Source organism: Ambystoma mexicanum, chromosome 5q (genome assembly GCF_040938575.1).
Source record: "Ambystoma mexicanum isolate Mex_15411 chromosome 5q, UKY_AmexF1_1, whole genome shotgun sequence".
NCBI lineage: Eukaryota > Metazoa > Chordata > Amphibia > Caudata > Ambystomatidae > Ambystoma > Ambystoma mexicanum.
The window spans coordinates 1327372728-1327394688 of record NC_090933.1 but is presented as its reverse complement, the minus strand read 5'-3'; the positions used below and the strand labels follow the sequence as shown (position 1 = coordinate 1327394688).

The 21961-nt window shown below is 48.2% G+C and overlaps 1 protein-coding gene and 1 pseudogene across 1 annotated transcript in view; one reads left to right on the top strand and one right to left on the bottom strand.

Annotated features, from left to right (window-relative positions):
* The window catches only part of LOC138498532 (zinc finger protein 850-like), a 511734-nt gene that overhangs the window by 110597 nt on the left and 379176 nt on the right, over positions 1 to 21961 (top strand). The window contains exons 6-7 of the mRNA XM_069622312.1: positions 2340 to 2400; positions 14206 to 14266. The gene's annotated coding sequence lies outside the window, so the exon portion shown is untranslated. The remainder of the gene's footprint in view (positions 1 to 2339; positions 2401 to 14205; positions 14267 to 21961) is intronic.
* Positions 1 to 21961, bottom strand: part of LOC138498530 (zinc finger protein 585A-like) — a 1446290-nt pseudogene that overhangs the window by 1185745 nt on the left and 238584 nt on the right.

Below are 21961 nucleotides of genomic sequence, written 5' to 3'. Positions count from 1 at the left end.
CATGTAGTGGGCATCTGCACGGGGTGGGGGTGTAATGGGCATCTACACAAGGGCCGTGTAGTGGGCATCTGCATGGGGTGGGGGTGTAATGGACCTTCTGCAAGGGGTGGGAGTGTAATGGGCATCTGCACAGGGTGGTGGTGTAGTGGCCATCTGCGCGGGGTGGGGGTGTAGTGGCCATCTGCGCGGGGTGGGGGTGTAGTGGCCATCTGTGCGGGGTGGGGGTGTAGTGGCCATCTGCGCGGGGTGGGGGTGTAGTGGCCATCTGCATGGGGTGGGGGTGTAGCGGGCATCTAGAAAAGGGCCGCGGAGTTGGCATCTGCACAAGGGCCATGTAGTGGGCATCTGCACGGGATAGGGGTGTAATGGGCCTTCTGCACGGGGTGGAGGTGTAATGGCATCTGCAAGAGGTGGAGGTGTAATGGCATCTGCAAGAGGTGGAGGTGTAATGGCATCTGCACAGGGTGGGGTTGTAATGGGCATCTGCACGGGGTGGGGGTGTAGTGGGCATCTACACAAGGGCCGTGTAGTGGGCATCTGCACGGGGTGGGGGTGTAGTGGCCATTTGCACGGGTTGGGGGTGTAGTGGCCATGTGCACGGGGTGGGGGTGTAGTGGGCATCTACACAACGGCCATGCAGTGGGCATCTGCACGGGTTGGGGGTGTAGTGGGCATCTGCACGGGGCGGCGGTGTAATGGGCATCTGCACGGAGTGGGGGTGTATTGAGCACCAGTGCAGGGCACTGGAACCAAAAGTGGCCCTGGAAATGTGTTTCCAAGTGGCCCCATGTTAACATATATTGGAGGTTTTGTAACTTGACTTCATCCCACTCAAAAGTGCCCATGGTACAGAGGCCCAACGGGAAATCGCAGGAGATCCCCGTAGACCACTCCAGCACTGGTGCTGTGAGATGAGCATTCACACAGGTGGATATGCTGTGGGCATCTGTACAGACATCTGTATAGGGGCTATGCAGTGTGCATCTGTACGGGTGCTGTGCCGTGGGCGCCTTTGCAGAGGACTGTGCTGTGGGCATCTGCAAGAGGGATACGCAGTGGACAGCTCTACATGGGGCTTTCCAGTGGGCATCTGTACGGGTGCTGTGCCGTGGGCATCTGTATGGGGGCTCTGCAGTGTGCATCTATGGGTGCTATGCAGGGGGTGTCTGTAAAGGGGGCTGAGATGGGCATTTGCAGCACCCACCTGGGAGTTCCCCGGGAGGGCTGAATGGTGCCTGTGCCCGGCCAGGCTACTGCCCCGGCCTCTCCTGCCCCGATCCTTTTTCTATGATTACTTTTTTGCACCTGGTGCTCCCCATCACCCGCGCCTGCCCTGGGAATACAACCTCTGTGGCTCACTTTTGACAGCCACCAGGGTCGGACTGGAGCATAACATTTTCTCGGGCACCAATGAAAACGTGGCCCATAGTTGCAAATGGCTCGCACGATTTGCATTACGTTTTTTGCAAATTGTGTGATTTAAAGGATATTTATTCAGCAACAATGATCAAAACTACTAGTTGCATAGTGAAGTAACTCACCAAAGTCCTGGGAGGATAGCTCAGCAGCAACGTGTTTGCCTTGGAAGCAAGACGACACGAAGCAACACAGGTTTGATCCCCGGGTCGCGCTTAGAAACCTCTGGGTATTTAAGCACGTTATAAATACGCAAGCAAGACAAAAAAAAAAAACAATTACGCAACTAACAAACAATTCCTGTAACAGCGCCTCAATGCCCGCGGGCTGTGTGAGCGCTTAACAAAAAAAAGCAAAATAAATAAAGTGGCGCACTTAAAAGAAACTGCCCCATAGTAGCATTTAGCGTTTTGGCGAAGTTCTTGAATCACGATGTAATAAACCTGTTTCATTCGTATAGCAGTGATTTATTGACATTGGGTAGGAGTTACTTAACCGTTGAGTGTATTATGGGAGGGGCGCTCATGCTGCGCGTGGGGGGGGCAGGGGGAGGGACGCATTGTAGTGTTTCGCCCTGGGCACCACATGGACTAGAAGCTGCGCCTGGGTGGAGGGGCTCATTTTTGTCTCACTGGGACCTCAAATGCTACGTTTTTAAATATGAATATATTTCCTTTAGTGGAATCATTTGCTGTAGGCGATTGACCAGAGACTATTCACTCCTCTTTTGGTCAGAAAGTGATCATCTTTTTTGCTTGTTCTTCATAAGCTTCCAGTTAATCCTGTCTTTGGTATGTGATGGAGGATGCATTACTGGGCGGGGAGAGTGGACCGACAGCTCCTCTTTGGATGTTTCCATTATATGGCGTTATATGATGTCTTGTGTTTGTAGTATTTAATAACATAATATCTTCCATTTCTAGATCTAAACACATTATTGTGTCATCCTACTCTGCAAAGCGTAAGAAGCACAGGCACCAAAAGGTAAATAACTGCTGTAGTTTGTTTCTCTACACAGGTTGTGATGCTTCTGAGATAATCTGTCTCCCGCCCTGCGTTCCTGGACCCTTCATGTCTCCTTCTCTCCTGTCTTGTCTCCATTCCTCCTTCCTGCCTCTTCCTGGAAGTGACGTCCAGATCCAGGTTTAGGGTCCAGGTCTGTAGCCCAGTGGACTAGTGCATTCTCTAGAAGGATTCATGCATGTGACCTCATAGTCACTGGTTTGAATCCCTGCAGGTCCACCCAGCACTTCATCCACACAAGATTAACTGAATGAGTACCACTAAGTTGTGTAACATTGTTAGGTGTTAGAACCCCTTATTGGCTAGAGTCCCATGTGCTTTCCTGATGAAGACCCACTTTGAAGCACTCTCCCACACGTTGCCCTGGGAGGGACGCTCCAAGATGTCCAAGTCTTCAAGTCCTCACGGCTCACACCCTGAAGATACTGTTGCTAACAGCAGCATGATTCAGTCATAACACGTAACGAGCTCTGCATGACGTGCATCCTGGCAGGAGAAGTGCGGGATGGACCATATCCATTAATGCCTCAATCACTGAGGTGACAAAGCCTTTATGTGAAATATAGCATTAAGAGTCTTGGTTTTAGGCCAGAGTATCTTGCCCTTGATGTTATGGTACCACCTGCTGGGGAAGAACGTGGATATTTTAGAACTGATATATTTTCTTTTCAGGAATAATCTCTCTTACCCATACCCGCACTCGCCTCACTGTAAATCATGATGTAGTCAATTACATGTGAAAGTGAGCAGCAAAGATAGGTAAACCTACTTGTTCCAAGCAGGCAAAATCCAGATTATTTTTGATAATGTGTTGCTATCTTGGGAGCTTTGATTAAAATGGCAGCTGATTTCTTTCTTCTCATTGTCCTTCTTGGCGTTCTTCAGCCGCCCTGTGCTTCTCGGCTCTGTTCTTTTCCTCTTCTTGCACCTAAGCATTGGAGCGCTCTTCCACATTCTATCCGTGCACCCTCTAGCTATCAGTTTTTTTCATTCCCAATTAAAAACTCTGTCTCTTTCCTCTAATCAGCTTTGATCATTGATTTTGTTATCGTGCTACATTTTCTTTTCAAAATGGCCATTGTATTTCAAATGTTTGTAAAGTGATAAAAAAAGAACTAGGAGCCTAAAGGATCTAGAGGGAGATGAGAATCAACACGCTAACAGAGAGCTTCCTACCACTCAAGAAGCACTAGCCCAAGAACAATTAAGGGAATGTTTGGATGAGACTACTGCCCAAGGGACAAGAGAAAACCTAGACTCCAGCACCCTGCAAGAGGAGAGTCCCTATAGACAGGGACAACAAAGAACTGATCAAACAGGTGGCTCTAGGTAACGGGCAGAAGAACCCGGCAATAGCACCAGAGCAGTTGGACGCTCAACAATCAAGCGCAGCCACTTTGCCAGCATTGAATTTTGTCCTGAACTCCCTGGTTACTGTTTGAGCATTTGAAAACGGAGGTGCAATCTCAAGCAGGGCTTCTGCTCGAACTAACTAGAGAAATAGCGAACTTTAAATCTTCAATAGTCGGAATAACTAACACAATCAATACAATAGTGATTCCGATCCTCAAAGACTCAAGGCTGGAGATACCTAAACAAGGGCTGGACCTCTCCCCTATTCAAGTGTTTCTGAGGGAAAAGGAAAAGGGAGAAGAAGCCCTTTATGCATTAGTTTGGGATTTTCTGTCTCAGTTAAATGCTTCAAACCGTAAAGTAATGAGAGATGGTGAGGCCGAAGGGTATGAAGAGCCACCAAATCCCTTTGATGATACCCCCTCTCTGAGTCTACTATGGAGGAGTTTAGAAGACTGGCGCTAGTGGTTAAGGGAGAGTTGGAGAGGGGAAGTTACCCTCCCCAAACTATCATAGAAGTACTTGCACGAGAGAATGAAGCCTCTCCTCAAAAGTGGATAGAGGAGGGCCAACAGCACTCTAGATGTAGGAGGAACGCCAAGAAAAGAGCGGCAAGACAGAACTATTCAATGGTCTTTCCGAATCCTCGTAGGGAAAAAAAAAACACAAAAACAAAAAGGACAGATTTGAGTTCCTCCCCTAAATACTCTATAGGTCTACCCCATGAGGGCAAAACATTGGAGGAAGGAAGAGGGGGCACAGGAGAAGAAACTCGGGGGCGCCCAATAGACATCACACCAATATGCAATCAAGTGGGCGATCTGAGTAAGAAGCAAAAGCCTGGGAAGGACGCAAGAGGGGGCACAATTCACAAGTGCTTGAGATTGTCAGCGTGAGCGTGGGGCTGCAAACGGACCCTCATGAAAGCCTTGCATCAAATCTTGCCTGGTCAGTAGCAGCAGTCAACATGGAGCCTAAAGGGTTGAATGGGAGACTAGTAGCAGGAGGGGGAGGAAGCAGCGATCCGCCCCACAATCCATCGGGCCAGCCTTGGCCCGATGTTTCTAAAGAACAAAAAGAGCCCTGTGTTACCAATAACAACCAGCGCTGCAGGAGACATCTCAAGCTTGAAAATAGCCCCTATTTTCTTGAAACATCAGAATCCGGACCAACCTAAAACCTTAATGTTTACAGGAAGCACTTCTGGCCAGGGAAAGGCCATGGCTCTCCAGGAGAACGTAAATGGCTCTGGGAAATTGACAACATTAGTGTCACCAGTACCGGAAACATCTAAGCCAAACGTAACTTTGAAAAAACACATGGTACCCACTGAGTCTATTGAGGCAAGAGCCTCTGCATTTGCAATACGGAGAGTTTGGCTTAGATTAGCGGGGAAGAACCCATATCACAGCTATCTGTGTAGAGTTGCGATCTTATCATTCTTCAAGAGTGTGCCAAACCTATATCTTCTGGGAACTGGGGTGGTGGAATATGTGAAATTCCCAGATATAAGTGATCCTGACTCAGTAGAAGTGGGCCTTAAATCAAGAAAGGCTCAGTTAGCTATATTGAATGCAAAAGAAGAACTGGAGGGACATAACCTCATCGTTTCTTCCTCAGTCCTACTAGAGATGCCTAATGACTATTGGAGAAATCAGTGTCACACAAGCAGTTCTCTATCTGATCCTAAGATAAATTTGAGAAAGGACGGACACCTCTGGGGCAGGGAAGGACAGCCAGCAAGATAACCAACACAATGCGCTTATGTTACTGCCACAAATTCTTGGACTATGCGGGGTCCCAAGAACTTTGTAACACAATTTATGAGAGAACGCCTGTTTAGCAATGCAGAAATAATAATTATCCAAGAAACCTGGTTAGTAAATCCTATTGCGATTGAGGGCTACTTGGTTTTTACTCTACCTGCTCAACAAAAGGTGAAAGGAAGACCATCAGGTGGTCTGCTGATGGCATTTAGAGATACTACATGCCGGGAAATAGCCCTGATTTTCAATAATATCCAAGGCATCCAAGCATGTAAATTTGTATTAAGATGCTTGCAAGACAATATCCAGGTGATAGTTATAAACATATATTGAAACCATGCCTGTTTCAGCCTTCAGACCTTTCTCAGTACTTTGTCAACACTATTTGAAAAGATTAAACTCTCCTTTGGGCAGGCATACATAATTCTGGCTGGAGACCTGAATGCACAATGCCTACATCTTCCAAAACAAGGGGAGGGAATGAGAAGTGCTGGAATCAGACAAAAAAAGAATTCACTGGCTGGAATTCTTGGACTCGTGGGGGTTGAAAATGTTAAATGGAGTGGTACCAGGCGACATCCCCCCGGCAAGTACCTGGAGGCGAGGAAAGTCCTCCTCCGCTCTGGCCTATTTCTTCATGTCAGAAGGTTTATTATCACGCAGTGTCTCCTTGAAGATTAATCCAAAGGGAGGGAGTGACCATTCATGGTTAAGGTTATCAATTGCAGACATTGGGAATTGTCTGGTAGACAGACACGGGCCGGATCTGGTACTAAGCAAGAAAAGTGCACACCTAGTAAAGTACAGACAGGAGGGTAGTACACTAAATAATAAAATTAAGGCCCTTCCTGTAGTGCAAGAGCTAAAAAACTGTGAGCCTAGCAAGTTCATAAAGTTTATTTGGTCTGTTAGCCCACCTAGTTTAGGTGGAATAGGTAAACGCTTGGTTCACTGCCACACTTTTGACGAGGACACCTGGTTACACAAAAAAACACTTGGACAGAAGTTGAGGAAGTTAAAACAAGCAAAACTCGGCACAGAGCTACTCAGAGTGGATGTTAAGAGAGTGATGTCTGAATATAAGGGTTGGCCACGTGACAGGAAGATGCTGCGTCTTCAAAAAGATGGTGAAACAATGCCAAAGGCGCTAGGTAAAGATAACACCAGAAACGTCTGGTCACTTATTAACCAATCAGAAAAAATGTTAATAGTGTCCAATGCAATTTAGTCCCTGAATGCAAATGGGTAGAATATCTCACTAAAAACTTTGAAAATCGAGTTAACATTGCTGTGGCCCCGGTAAAGGAGACCATATGGTATCTGCCCATAGATGAACAGGACATAGCAGAGCTAATTCTTTAATCCTCTTCTTCCAAAGCAGCAGGCACAAAAGGACTTAAAAAACAACAACCTAAAAAACAACATAGAGGTTTGGGCCAGACTACTTAGTAGGCTCTTTGAGGAGATTCTAGCAAAAAAGATCTTCCCTGACTCTTGGTAAACAGCAACGAACATTCCTTTCTTCAAGGGAGGGTGATCGTTTAGAGCCCGATAGTTATCGGTCGATCGCCCTCCTTGACATCGAAAGTAAACTCTTTATGAACATTTTGCTAAGGGAGTTGAAAAAATGGGCGGAGGAGGCAACATTCTCTTTTAAGTTCCAAACGGGGTTTAGGTGAGGCCTGTCAATGGCGCTGAATGGGCTGGCTCTTAGTCTAATTAGTGAAGAGACCAGGGAAAAGGGCGAATGTCAGCTATGTGGTGTATGGGTGAACTTCTCAAGGGCGTTCCATAATGTCAACAGGGAACTCCTTTGGATGAAAATGAGGAATTGGTGGGCCCCGGAAGGACTAATGTCTATGCCAATTGAGTTGCACAGGGACACCACCGTGAGAGTCTGTTTGGACGAGGAAGGGCATCTATCAGACCCCATTAGAGTGGAGAAGGAAGTCAGACAAGGTTGCTGAAATCTTTGACAACTTTGGCAGACTGGAGAATGCTCTCTCTTTATCGACTTATTGTGAGAGCTCAGAAAGATGCATTATATGAGGGTATTAAAGCACACATGGAACATAATACATCTAAATCTCTTGCCCACTTAACAAAAAGAAACATCTGATATCTTGGTAAAAGCTGAATCTGATCTGGTCACACTAATTGGTAATCCTTTAAAAATGAAGAAATGACTTAATAGGTTCACTAAAAAAAGTTCACGATGTAGTGGCAATTTCAGAGCCTGTAGTGAGGCAATCGGTTGACAAACTGCACACGTACTGACTATGGGCCTCATCACGAGTCTGGCGGTAACCCTTAAATGTGGCAGTAGCGCTATTACCGCCGCATTTAAGGGTACGCCAGATGATGGCCTTGGCGGATTTCCCCACAAATCTGAGCTGGGGGGAAATCCGGGGCGAATTTGGCGATTTTCGGTGCTATTACCATGGCGGGAAATCCACCGGCAGGAATAGCACAAATTTTCCCCATTGGGCCCAATGGGGAATGAGGAATTCCCTAATGGGCCCAATGGGGAATGGGGAATGGGCACTAACCGCTCCGCCAAACCCGTGATCCGGCGCTAAAAGTGCCAGAGGGTTTGGCGGTAGGGCTAATGGCGCCGGCGGTAATAGCGCCGGCGTTACCGCCCAACTTGTGATGAGGCCCTATAAAGGTGTTGCGTGAGTAAGCCACAGGTTAAATGTTACCAGACTTAAATGACACACCGTTTACTAGTATAAATGCATACATGAGTTTCATTAGAAGCATCAAAAACCTAATAGGTTCACTAAAAAAAAGTTCACTATGTAGCGCCAATTTCAGAGCCTGTAGTGAGGCAATCGGTTGACAAAATGCACACGTACTGCCTATAAGATGTTACGTGAGTAAGCCACAGGTTGAATGTTGCCAGTCTTAAATGACACACCATTCACAGGCATAGATGCATACATGAGTTTCATTAGAAGCATCAAAAACCTAATAGGTTTAACACGGCAATTCCCTCTGCAACATATGTGCTGAGTGGAGAATGGTGAAGAACGAGGCACATTCAGTAAAGAGCAGGATGGAAAAACCAAAGCCGTACGCCCCCAAACGCGAAAGCAGTGTCAATTGCACTGAAAAGAAGTTGTACAGATTATGCATAAGCAATGCACATTTCCCACTCAAAAACAGAGAAAAACAAATGTGCAGCACGTTCAAATAAATACAGGAAGCGCAGGATGTCATGTAGAAGTGTTAGAACTAAGCTCGGCTGCAAGTAGTGCTTTGAATTTCGCAGCCAGTGAACAGCGTGACTAATAGAGAGAAAAAGAACCTTGACCTTTCCGTTTTCAGAAGGAATGTCACAAAAAAAGGGCTGAGTTTAAGTCCTCGAGCGTGATTGCCTAGACGAACTATCACTCAAAAATTAAAAACCTACAGTGTTTATCAGAGCATGGACAAAAAAGAAAATTATCACAAAGCCTGTGAACCCCGCACACCCAAACAGCACACTTAGGGACACTGTGGCTGTGCGCGCATGGGTGCGCGTGCACAGAGTTTAAGTAGGGTTTCTGGGAGTGGGTGGGCAGAGCAGCAGGTGGCTATGCTGCTATTTATAGATCATGTTTCGGCAGCCTGGGAGTCTTCCTGTTAGGCATGCAGCGTGGAGCCAGGTCCAAAGCAGGCAAGAGAGAGCTAATCCAGCAGCGTGTCCAGCACAACAGCACACTTAGGTACACAAGCATTTAACAATGGGTGAACATACCCAGGCTTTGTTTAGCAGAAAAGTCAACAATAGAATAGAGAGCCACATGTTGGAAACCATTTAGTGTGCAGAACATTCCTGCACGGATCTGAAATATGTTGAGCAGCAGAACTATGTTTTGTGGTCTGTGGATATGTTTGTATGTTTGTAGTCTGGGAAAAGTGGTGGGTGAGTTGAATGGGTGATTATGGGAGAGTGGAGTTGGGTGTTTAAGGGTATAAGAAGATAAGTGAGGTGTGAGTGTTGAAGGGACATCAGAGATCTGGAGGTATGCATTGGTACGTTGAGCCCTGGGCTGCAAGAGGGTGGGTGTGTGTGATGGATGAGCATGTGGTTGAAGGATGAGCTGGTCATTAGCACGTGTGCACAGCAATGTGAAGATACTAATTGCAAGACATGATGCAAAGTGTTACAGACAAACAGTTGCAGTTTTACAATATCTGCGCATTTGGAGCAATAGAAGTGATACAAGCAATTATAATGAGAACAGGCTCTGGCATTAATTAGCAAGAGGCTCTGTCATTAACTAGCGAGAGGCTCTGGGATTAACTAACAAGAGGCTCTGGCATTAATTAGCAAGTATAGTGCTGGAGGCTGTAACATGACCTGAAAGGCCCAGCAGGGCAACACAGGAGCAATAGTGCTTGATGCATTCACTGGAATATGAAGGAACTGGCTGAATAGCTGCCACATGACTACCTTGTAATGTCGGTGCAGTTGCAGGTTTCTCGCCCTTATCCTTTTTTCTGCGCATGCGCTAGTGAATAGTGTCTCAGAGCTCTGCATGTTTAACACCTCTGTGCAGGACGCAGATCACGGAACACGTTCGGAAATGTCCGCATGCACGTCTCATTGTCCTTTTCCTGTGCCTACTTAGGCGATTCTCTCTCAGAGCGTGTTATTGCTGTCTCAGCGCTCGACTTATTTACACCCCTGCATAAGACTCCGATTCTTGAGCATGCGCAGTTTGTTCTAAAATGTACGCATGCCAATCGCATCACGCGATTACTGCGCATGCTCTGTGAAGCTGTCTCTTAGCACTGCGCATGCTCTGAGGATCAGTTAGTCAGCACTGCGCATGTCTGTTCTTCGGGTTTGCGGCTCGGCTTTGCCGATGCAGATCTTTAGTGCGAGGTCCCGAGCGGTGGATGGGGTCCAGTTCGATTTCCTGGGACCACAAATACTATGTTTTCAAATGTGAAATAATTACATCGGTCAAAGCAGGTACTAAACAGTACGATGTTCCCTTACTTTTCGGGCTAATCCGTCATCCTTCCCTTACGGTAGTGGATAGTTCCCATCCGAGAAACGGACCATAGCAACGGCCCGCCCACTATTCTCCACGTGACTTCCTACGGTCGTGGCTGGTTCCCATTAGAGAAAGGGACCTTAGCAATGGCCTTCCTGCTCTTCTTCACGTGACCTCCACATCATCATTGTTTTTTTCCAGGGCCATTGAATGAAGCGCTTCCGGGGCAGAGGGTGGATCCGGCTAGGGGCGTGGTGCCAAGTTCATGTTGCCGGCAGCAGGGGCGGAGCCCGCGTTTGCACGTCATCATACAGTCGGGAGAGGAGCCGCGCGAAGCAGGCGGCGGATGCTGACGTTGATGCATTGCCGGGGGCAGAACTAGCTACTGAGACTCTCAGCACCGGGAGCGGCTCCTGCAGCGGTGCAGATCTGGAGGAAGTATGTCGGGGTGCAGGTGCAACGCGTTGGGGGGGCCGATATGAGTGAGCAGGGGAATACTCTGGAGAAGGCGGCTGCGGAGTGAGGGTGCAAGATGGCCTAAGGCCTGCGCATGGGAGGGGTGATGCATTGGGAGGCAAGGGTACCCTGGGGTCTGCAGGGGCTGCTGCAACTGGGAGGGGTGATGCATTGGGAGGCAAGGGTACCCTGGGGTCTGCAGGGGCTGCTGCACCTGGGAGGGATGATGCATTGGGTAGTAAGGGTACCCTGGGGTCTGCAGGGGCTGCTGCACCTGGGAGAGGTGATGCATTGGGAGGCCAGGATACCCTGGGGTATGCAGGGGCTGTTGCGCCTGGGAGAGGTGACACATTGGGTAGTAAGGGTACCCTGGGGTCTGCAGGGGATGCAGCGCATGGAAGGGGTAATGCATTGGGAGGCCAGGGTACCCTGGGGTCTGCAGGGGTTGCTGCGCCTGGGAGGGTGATGGATTGGGAGGCCAGTGTACCCTGGGCTCTGCAGGGGTTGCTGCGCCTGGGAGGTGCGATGCATTAGGAGGTCAGTGTACCCTGGGCTCTGCAGGGGTTGCTGCGCCTGGGAGGGATGATGCATTGGGTAGTAAGGGTACCCTGGGGTCTGCAGGGGTTGCTGCGCCTGGGAGGGGTGATTCATTGGGTAGTAAGGGTACCCTGGGTTCTGCAGGGGTTGCTGTGCCTGCGAGGGGTGATGCATTGTGGGGGAAAGGGTACCCTGGGCTCTGCAGGGGTTGCTGCGCCTGGGAGGGGTGATGCATTGGGTAGTAAGGATACCCTGGGGTATGCAGGGGTTGCTGCGCCTGGGTGGGGTGACACATTGGGTAGTAAGGGTACCCTGGGGTCTGCAGGGACTGCTGCGCCTGGGATGGGTGAAGCATTGCGTAGTAAGGGTATCCTGGGGTCTGCAAGGGGCTGTTGCACCTGGGATTGGTGACGCATTGGGTAGTAAGGGTACCCTGGGGTCTGCAGGGGCTGCTGCGCCTGGGAGGGGTGATGCATTGGGTAGTAAGGGTACCCTGGGGTCTGGGAGGCAAGATTACCCTGGGGTCTGCAGGGGTTGCTGTGCCTGGGAAGGTGATGCATTGGAAGGCAAGGGTACCCTGGGGTCTGCAAGGGTTGCTGCTCCTAGGAGGGTGATGCATTGGAAGGCAAGGGTACCCTGGGGTCTGCAGGGGCTGCTGCGCCTGGGAGGGGTGATGCATTGGGTAGTAAGGGTACCCCCTGGGCTCTGCAGGGGTTGGTGGTGGTGTATCTGACAAGGTGTCTGTTAAGACTGGAGGGGGGAGCCCAAGTGGGAAGGAAAGTGTCAAGGGTGATGGTGGGAAAGGGAAATTGGCTGCGGGTGGTGGTTGGCAGTCTCTAGGGTAGGGTTTGGTGGGAGCCGGTGTTGATGTTGGGAGGAGAAAGGGGGGGGTCGCATGAGGATGTCAGGGGAGTTCTGCTTTGTAGTTGACCCCCCCCCCCCCATCCTCTGTGGATCGGAGGGTGGAGGGCAGTGTGTGGGCGGGTGTGAGGCTGTGGTTGAATCCATGGAGGCAGAGTTGGGGTGGCAGGTGGTCATAAAGTCGGCGAAGCCCAATCAGGATCTCAATGGAGTTGGCCCTTTTGTGGTGTCAGAGTGGGTCTGGAAAGCGATTGGCGTTGTGCAGTCTGTCCAGGTAATCATTGGGGGGGCGTTTGTTGGTTAAGGGTGTGGGTGAGCTGACCAGGAACAAGGCATTGGATTTGGGATGTCTTGGGAAACATCCTGTTTCTGTGTCAGGGCGGTGCAGTGTGTAAGGGAGTCATTTATTGTGTACCTCTTTGTGTGCATGTGTTTTTGGGTTTTCAGCGGTTTCGGGTGAAGCCTTATGTCCCAGCCCCCCTCAGGTGCCATAAGTGTCGGGAGTATGGTCACGTGGTGCAATCTTGTAGGAAGGAGAGAAGGTGTGGTAAGTGTGGTGGTCCCCATGATATTAAAGATTGTATCTCTGTATGCACACCAAAGTGTTGCAATTGTGGTAGGGATCATGTTGCTTCTTGTAGGGGATGTACTGCACAGGTGGGGGCCTGTAAGGTTGTGAGCACTAAGGTGAGTCATAACATCAGCTGCAGCAGTTGAGAAGGTGCGGGCGGAGCAGGTGGTTGTGGTGGGTAGTCCTGCTGTAGTGGTGAAGCGAGTGGAGGTGGGGGAGGTTCAGTCTTTGGCGGTTGAGAGGGTAATTGGAGGGGGTGTTACTATCAGAATGGCGGAATTATTGTGTTTTATTATCGCAAATATTAATACGTTGGCCGAGTGTCAGTCGATCGGACAGGTTACAAGCGGTGGTGAAGGCAGCAAAGATGTATTTAAGGATGTACATAGGACGATGAGTGGTGGTGTTTTTGTGCTCCCTTGTCCCCCTCCCTTGTCGCGCTCCGAAACACTTATGTACAAGCGCAATACAAATAAATTATCAATATAAAAGTGGACCATAGTTGCAAAATGCAGTTAATTCCTTTTGCGGCAGGCTGTTTGAATAGGACCCAATTGGGGGTTGGGGGGTTGTTGATCAAATGTAATGCAAATTGTGTACAATTTAAAGGATATTTATTCAGCAACAATGTTAAAAACTACTAGTTGCACAGTGAAGCAACTCATCAAAGTGGCGCACTTGGACTGAAAAAACTCCCACACTAGCATTTTGTGTTTTTGCAAAGTTCTTGACTCGCAAAATAATAAAACCTGTTTCATTTGAATAGCAGTGATTTATTGATATTGGGTAGGAGTTACTTAACTGTGGGGTGTAGTTTGGGAGTGGCGCGCAGGGAGCGCATTGTAGTGTTTCGCTCTGGGCATCAACTGGACTAGTAACTGTCCTGGGTGGATGGGCTCCTTTTAATCTCCCTCGGACCTCAAATGCTACGTTTTTAAGTAGTGTGAAATATGTCTTGAGGAATCATTTGCTGTGGGTGAGAGACCAGTGACTATTCACTCCTCTTTTAGTGAGAAAGTGATCATGTGTTTTGGCCAAGTGTTATTTACATTGTCTCTGCTTGTTCTTCATACACCTCCAGTTAATCCTGTCTTCTGTGTATGTGATGGAGGGTACATTCCTGGGTGGGGAGAGAACGGAAGCTCCTCTTTGGATGTTTCGATTATATATCATTATAGGATGTCTTGCGTTTGTATTACTTAATAACGTAATAATAGTCTTCCATTTCTAGATTTAAACACAATATTGCGTCACCCTACTCTGCAAAGCGTAAGAAGCACAGGCACCAAAAGGTAAATAACTGCTGTAGTTTTTGTCTGCACAGGTTGTTCTATGTTTCTGAGATAGCCGGTCTCCCACCCTGCGTTCCTGTACCCTTCATGTCTCCCTCTCTCCTGTCTTGTCTCCATTCCTGCCTCTTCCTGAAACTGGTGTCCAGATCCAGGTTTAGCATCCAGGTCTGTGGCTCAGTGGACTAGTGCATTCTCTGGTAGGATCCATGGTTGTGTGATCTCATAGTCACTAGTTTGAATCCTGCAGGTCCACCCAGCCCTTCATCCATCCAAGATTGACAGAATGAGCCTCTGAGTTTTGTAACAATGAACATCTGTTACCTTCTGTCTAGGGCACCAAAATACATTAGTGTGTGTGGGGGAGCTGGGTACACTCTACAAATACACATAGTATGTTATGTTAATCCTTTCCTCTGTGCCGTCCTATTAAACTCAATTGGTAATTCGCTATTGGACCTGTATGGTGGATCTCAGCACTTTTCTATAGGGGGGCGGAGGAGTGGAATTGTGAAAGTGAGTTAAATAAGCACATTGGTAGCTACACCTAGTGTTGGTTGTCCTCTTTGCTGATCACCTGGGGAGAAAGGGGTTTATGGTAAAGCCTTAATCGGGAGGGGCTGAATGAAGTGGACCAACAGATCTGCACTTTGGTGGGTGTTGTTTTGTTTCTAGGCATGAATGAGTGAGCGTTCTGGAGGGGAATTGAGGGCATGTGGTATAGTCAATGGAAAGGATAATATGGAGTGCGGAAGTATGACAGACCCACACTCCCCTTGCCTGCCCACCCGCTAGAGCAGTCACAACATGAGGTGATTGAAACGGTCGCATTGGGAGGCGAGGGTACCCTGGGCTCTGCAGGGGTTTGCTGCGCCTGGGAGGGTGATACATTGGGAGGCCAAGGTACCCTGGAGTCTGCAGGGGTTCCTGGTGGACGACCTCGTGATTGTTAAGGAAGGTGAGTCAAGGACAGTGACCTGCCCACTTGCACACGTTCGTGAACGGTTAGCAAGTCGGGTGATCCGAGTATTGCAAGCTCATGAATTCATCTGCATCCCTTATTTATTAACTTCTTGTCCCCAGTTATAGGAAATAATGACCCACTGGCATTGTTAGGTGTTGGGATCCCCTATTGGCTAGCAACCGGTGTGCATTCCTGATGGCGACCCACTTTGAAGCACTCTCCCACAAATTGACCTGGGAGGGAAGTTCCAAGATGTAGCTCCATCAACTGGGCCTAGGTCTTCATCAAGTCCTCGCAGCTCACACCCTGCAGATACTGTTCCGAACAGCAGCATGATTCAGTCATGACGCGTGCCGAGTTCTGCATGACGTGCTATGTGAGGGATCTAAAATCCTGATATTGGACCATCCTGGCAGGAGGGGTGCGGGATGGACCTCATCCGTTAATGCCTCAATCACTGATGTGACAAAGCCTTTATGTGAAATATAGCATTAAGAGTCGTGATTTTAGGCCAGAGTAACCTGATGTTTGTGTTATGGTACCACCTGCAGGGGTTTTTAGAAATAATCTCTCTTGCTTATACCCACACTCGCCTCACTGTAAAATCATGATGTAGTAAATTACATAAGTGGGCAGCAAATATAGGTAAACCTACTCCTTCCAAGGAGGGGAAACCCATTTTTTTTTTTTTGGGGAAAATGAGTTGCTATCTTGAGAGCTTTGCTTAAAACGGCCGCCGGTTTTCTGTCCTCTCATTGTCCTTGTCGTTCCTCGGCCGCCCTGTGCTTCTCGATGCCGTCTTTTCTTCTTGCACCTAACCATTGGAATGGTCTTCCACATTCTATCCGTGCATCCTGTACCTCATTCTATCTGTGCATAGAATAATGTATACATTAATTTCCATCAAATCTAAAGAGCAATTAATCACTAATGATGTAGCATAACTTTCCGCAATATTCACAATGGCTCCTACTTGAGCACCTAAAATAACATTTTGACCTTAACATTTGTTTTCCATTGATTCAGGCTAATTCTGATTAAGACGATAAATCATTCTGTTTTCTTAATAAATCATCAGCTTCCATACACAGTGTAAAGCAATGTGTAGTGCCTTCTTCTCGGTTTTCAAGCAGTGCTGCCAGAAACTGTTGTCTCTGATACTGTCCTAACGATTAATGAAGCCTCCCAGGATAGACCTGTATAATGATCCCTTTTCCCTACATCCTCCCAGGACAGACCTGTATAATGATCCCTTTTCCCTACATCTTCCCAGGTCAGACCTGTATAATGATCCCTTTTCCCTACATCCTCCCAGGTCAGACCTGTATAATGATCCCTTTTCCCTACATCTTCCCAGGTCAGACCTGTATAATGATCCCTTTTCCCTACATCCTCCCAGGTCAGACCTGTATAATGATCCCTTTTCCCTACATCTTCCCAGGACAGACCTGTATAATGATCCCTTTTCCCTACATCCTCCCAGGACAGACCTGTATAATGATCCCTTTTCCCTACATCTTCCCAGGACAGACCTGTATAATGATCCCTTTTCCCTACATCCTCCCAGGACAGACCTGTATAATGATCCCTTTTCCCTACATTCTGCCAGTACATGTCAAATAGTTTCCTCCATAATCAATAGTTTAAACAATCCACACGTTCTTTTTGATTTCAGGCTACCTCTTTCAGGTTCTATTACGGTCGGCACTGGTAACCTCTCTGTGCCAAGAAGCAGTAAGAATGTATGCACCAGGGGGATGGAGAGTCCTAAGAGCCGTTCTGGGCATTGAACGTGACTGATTCTACTGGCATGAGTGTTCCGCTGGCTTTTGTGGGACATGCCCAGTGTAATATCACGTGGATTAATGGTCATCTACCACTGGTCCCGCCATTGGTTTATGGGGACTTTCTTTCTCTTTTAGAACATATTACCACTTTAGAGAGTAATGCACATCTAACGGGACAGAAGGTCCATGCCGACCTGATGAGGAAACTTGACACGTTTTTCTTTAAATCTCAAAGCGGTTCCTTTCATTACGATTGCCCGAGCCCTTGGTATAATGCCGACTGTAGAGCAGCAAAACAAGCTTTAATTCTACAAGCTAGGCTCCAACGCACTATGGGTAGCTCGATTATCCAAGAGACCAGGAAAGCACACTGCTTGCTCCTGAAAGAGAAAAAACAAGCATGGACTGAAGAAATTTGGAGCCAACTGCTGACAGCTCTTGGCAGGGGGTGGTTTACAGGGTTTCTGGGGAATCATGTCTTATGCTGCGAGAATACCAGTAGTTATCAGCAGGGCTGTGTTCCTGAATCTGTGTGGGTCAATCAATTTTGTGAACTATTCAAGGAGAATAGGTCTCTTGTCTGGGATACACAAGGCCCCCTGACCCGCACTCCATGCGTGATTGTCCTCACTGATCCATCCTTCCTCATCTCTTATGATGAGCTTGGAGAATATGTCTCTTGTCTGGGATACACCAGGCCCTCTGACCCGCACTCCATGCGTGATTGACCTCACTGATCCATCCTTCCTCATCTCTTATGAGGAGGTTGCTAGAGCTCTACAGAAGCAGAAATTAGGCAGGGCCCTAGGGCCAGATAGGTTCCCTATTGATTTTTTGCATGTCAGAACCTGGCATATGGGTTCCATATTTGACTAGGCTGTTCAACTCTGTTTTAAAAAGGGCTCGAGGGATCTACCCTCCCATATCTCTGCTCGACTCAGGGGGCAAAATATATGCTAAAGTAGTATTGAGCCGCCTGGATTAGTGATAATCGTATTGGTCACCGTCAGTCAGGTTTCTGCAGTACCCTAAGCACTGTGGATCAAAGCTTGAGGTTACGCTTAATATGTGACAAATACGCTGTATTAAGGAACATCAATGTGTTGCCATCTTTGTAGTCCTTCGTACAGCTTTTGATACTGTGCCAAGGAGCCGCCTGGGGAAGTTTTACGTAGTTTAGACAGTCCATCGCATTCGCTTACGGCCATTCAAATACTTTATTCAGGCAACGCGGCTATGGTGCGCTGGGGCACTGATGGGACCACACCGCGACCCACTTGCATTGAGAATGGAGTCCACCAGGGTTGTGTACTGGGTCCCAAGCTCTTGTGCATTTTCATCAATGGGATTATTGTTTATTTGGTGTCTGCATGTAATGATGCCCCAAAAGTGACTGCTGATAACAGTCCTTCTCTCTCTTAAACAGGTAGGTGCCAGGAAACTATTTTAGCTATTCAGGGATTTCCAAGGGGGAACTGGCCTAGCCATCAATGCCGCAAAAACTAGCAGCATGGTCTTCAGTGTTGGGGAAAAGAAGAAACCGAAACCCCTAAGGTTAGAACTGGAAGAGGGTTGCATAGATCTGGTTGACCACTATGATTATCTAGGCGTGAAGGTGGCGTTGTCCTGCTGTTGGGATCTGCACATGGCCACGGCGAGGGTCTCATTGGCTACATACAGTGGGGCCCTCTAGTGGTTCTCGAGCGACTTTGGCAATGGTGCTGTCCTACAAAGCCCAAGCAAGGCAGGGGCGATCTATGGAGCGGAGCAGTGGGGGCATACAAACTGCTCACTACTAACCACAATTGAAAATAAATATCTCACAAACATGCTGGGTTTCCATTTGGCTACCCCGAATATACCGGTTTGGTTGGAAACGGGGATCCAAAGTCTACATGCCGACAGCGGCCAATTAATTACTGAGTTTGCTTGTGGTCAAATGAACTTTTAAGTATATGGAGGCCGTGAACGATGTTTTGACGCAGGCTGGGGTTGCGGCTCTGCCGTGGGTTGTACCTGTCCCTTCTCCCTTTCCCCCCCTTCCCTTTCAGTTAATTCCTCTTTCCATTGTTTTGTTGTTTGATTGATTCATATTGTTATGCTTACACAGTTTATCGTTCATGTTTTTATGTATCATGTTGTTCTTTGTACAGCGCTTTGGCGTAAGGCGCTTTATAAATCAATAAAATACAAATATTAAGGTAGAAATGAGAGTACTGAGCTTGAGTGAGCTTTGGTGCATTCCCTCAGCTATGACTGGTGCAGTCCAGAGAGGTGAAATCAGCGATGGGGAAGAATTTTGAATGCAACTTTGTTTCTAAAGCCGAGGGTTCAACTGCCTTGCTGCGCTACTGTGAGATGAAGCAGAATATGGGTTATGAGGGCCTTGCTGCGCTACTGGAATATCAAACAGAATATGGGTTATGCAGGCCTTGCTGCACTACTGTAATATGGAGCAGAATATGGGTTATGCAGGCCTTGCTGCGCTACTGTAATATGAAGCAGAATATGGGTTATGCGGGCCTTGCTGCGCTACTGTAATATGAAGCAGAATATGGGTTATGAGGGCCTTGCTGCGCTACTGTAATATGAAGCAGAATATGGGTTATGCGGGCCTTGCTGCTCTACTGTAATATGAAGCAGAATATGGGTTATGCAGGCCTTGCTGCGCTACTGTAATATGAAGCAGAATGTGGGTTATGCAGGCCTTGCTCCGCTACTGTAATATGAAGCAGAATATGGGTTATGAAGTGTATTTGGGTTTTGTAAACACCAAATATGAAAGATCATTGTATGCTACATTTCTAATAGGGCCTCAACCAATCACTAGCCTCTAATAAGTGGGACCATTGTGTTTTTTCGACTGTGTTTGCATTTGTGATTTCTGCTCCAATTCTAGCGATGTGCCAGTAGTTTTCTCAACATGTTAATATCTTTTGTGGGCATTGAGACTGAGAAGGAAAAGACCATGTTGATTATATCTGGGGACGATTTACTGTACTAATGATCACCATTGCCAGAGGTGTTTTCCCCTGTGTTGTTTTTTATCTGCACTATTGGAGGTTTCATGCCTTGGTATGAGTGGGTATGCATACATCTAAAGAGTACTTCTTGAATTTTTGACATGATTCACTAAATGTTATAGTCACTATATGTCAGCCATCAAACACTCCACTGACCTCTGTCTCCTTCTTGAAGACATTGACCTCGACATTCTCGCACTTACCGAAACATGGTTCAATGCCAGCCTGGTCACTGCTTTTGACTCTCTTCTCCCTGATGGCCATGAGATCATTCCCAAGCCATGACGGACCCGTGCTGGCTCTGGGGTTGCCCCTTATCCCTGAGTGGGTTCCCACTCAGCTCTACTCTTCCTTTGAGAGCTTGGTTTGCAAGTTGCTAATCTCTCCCTCCTCCTCTCTGACCATTGCCACGGTCTACGCGCCCCCTGGTGCTACCACCCTGTCCCTCTCTGAATGGGCTGATTTCTGCTCCTCTCTCCTCTGAACCTCCTCTAAACTCCATTTTTGGGCGACTTCAACATCCACTTGTACTCTATCACAGCATCCACTCTCTTCCTTGACCTCTTCACCTCGCTCTCCCTCTTTATTTTCCCTTCGGGTCCAACCCACACAGCAGGACACTCTTGACGCCCTCATCCACTCTGATCTTTCCCTCTCTCCCGCGCCACTGATCACACCTCTTTCCTTGTCAGACCACTCTCTCCTCCCTTCTTACCTGGGTCCCCTCGGCCCTTTGACCGCACCTCCTCCAGCCCTGCCAATATCATTCACAAAGATCCGTCCGATGAAGCAAGTGTCGGGTGCTGTCTTCACATCCACCTTCATCCCCCTCTGCCCCCACCCAGACTCTACCTCTGACTCTGCTCTCAGCATCCTCCATCTAGCCATTACCAACACTCTGGACATTCTTGCCCCAGTCATGAGGATCCGCCTGAAACCTGCCTCCCAAGCGCAATACCTGGTATGACTCCGAACTTGCAGCCCTGAAACGCAAGTGCAGAGCTGCTGAACTGAAGTGGCAAACCTCAGGTACACCCTCTGACAAACGGTCCTGCCGCCTGCTCCAAAGACGATAAAGACTACCCGTGCCAAGAAAAGGGCCCACACCCAGGCATGGGTATCTGGTGGATCCAAAAACACGGCTGAACTCTTTAAAATCTGCAGGGAACTAGCCAAGCCTTCCACAGTCTCCTCCTCTTTCATCCCAGGCCCTCTGCAATGCTCTGGCCACACACTTCACCACTAAAACTCTGGACATCCTGAGCACCCTTGCTACCCTCTCCTCCACCCCCTCCCACACACTCTTGCCTCCTATGGCCTCCCATCTTCCTTCTCTATCTCTTCTCCCCCTGTCACACCTGATGAGGTCACCAGAGTGGTCCGCTCTATGAAGGTCCAATCCAGGTTTCTCCTTGCTCCTCCAGAACCATTAAGGACAACATTGGCTCTCTTGCCCCCGCTCTTTTGCAGATTTCTGCAACCACTCTTGCTACTGGTAATTTCCCCTCCTCCCTTAAGCACTCCCTTGTGCGCCCCTTCCTGAACAAAAACTTCAGCAGACCCTACCTGTCCAGCCAACTACGGTCCTATTTCTGTCACCCCTTCCTTGGGGAAACTCCTGGAGAAGCTGGCCTTCCCCTAACTTACCTCACATACTGAACTTGTTGGCGGTTTCCACAACCATCAGTCTGGATTCCGAGCAACCAGAGGCACGGAAACTGCTCTTCTGCACACCTGTGAAGAGCTGCTCGCATCTCTGGACTCTCTCTCTCCTCTGCCTTTGACACGGTCAACCACTCCATCCTCATAAAACTGCTCCATGAAACCCTTCGTATCTTGGAGCAGGCACTGGACTGGCTGACCTCCTTCCTAACTGATTCTTCGTCCAAGTTAATCTGGGCACCTTCTCTTCACCTATCTTTCT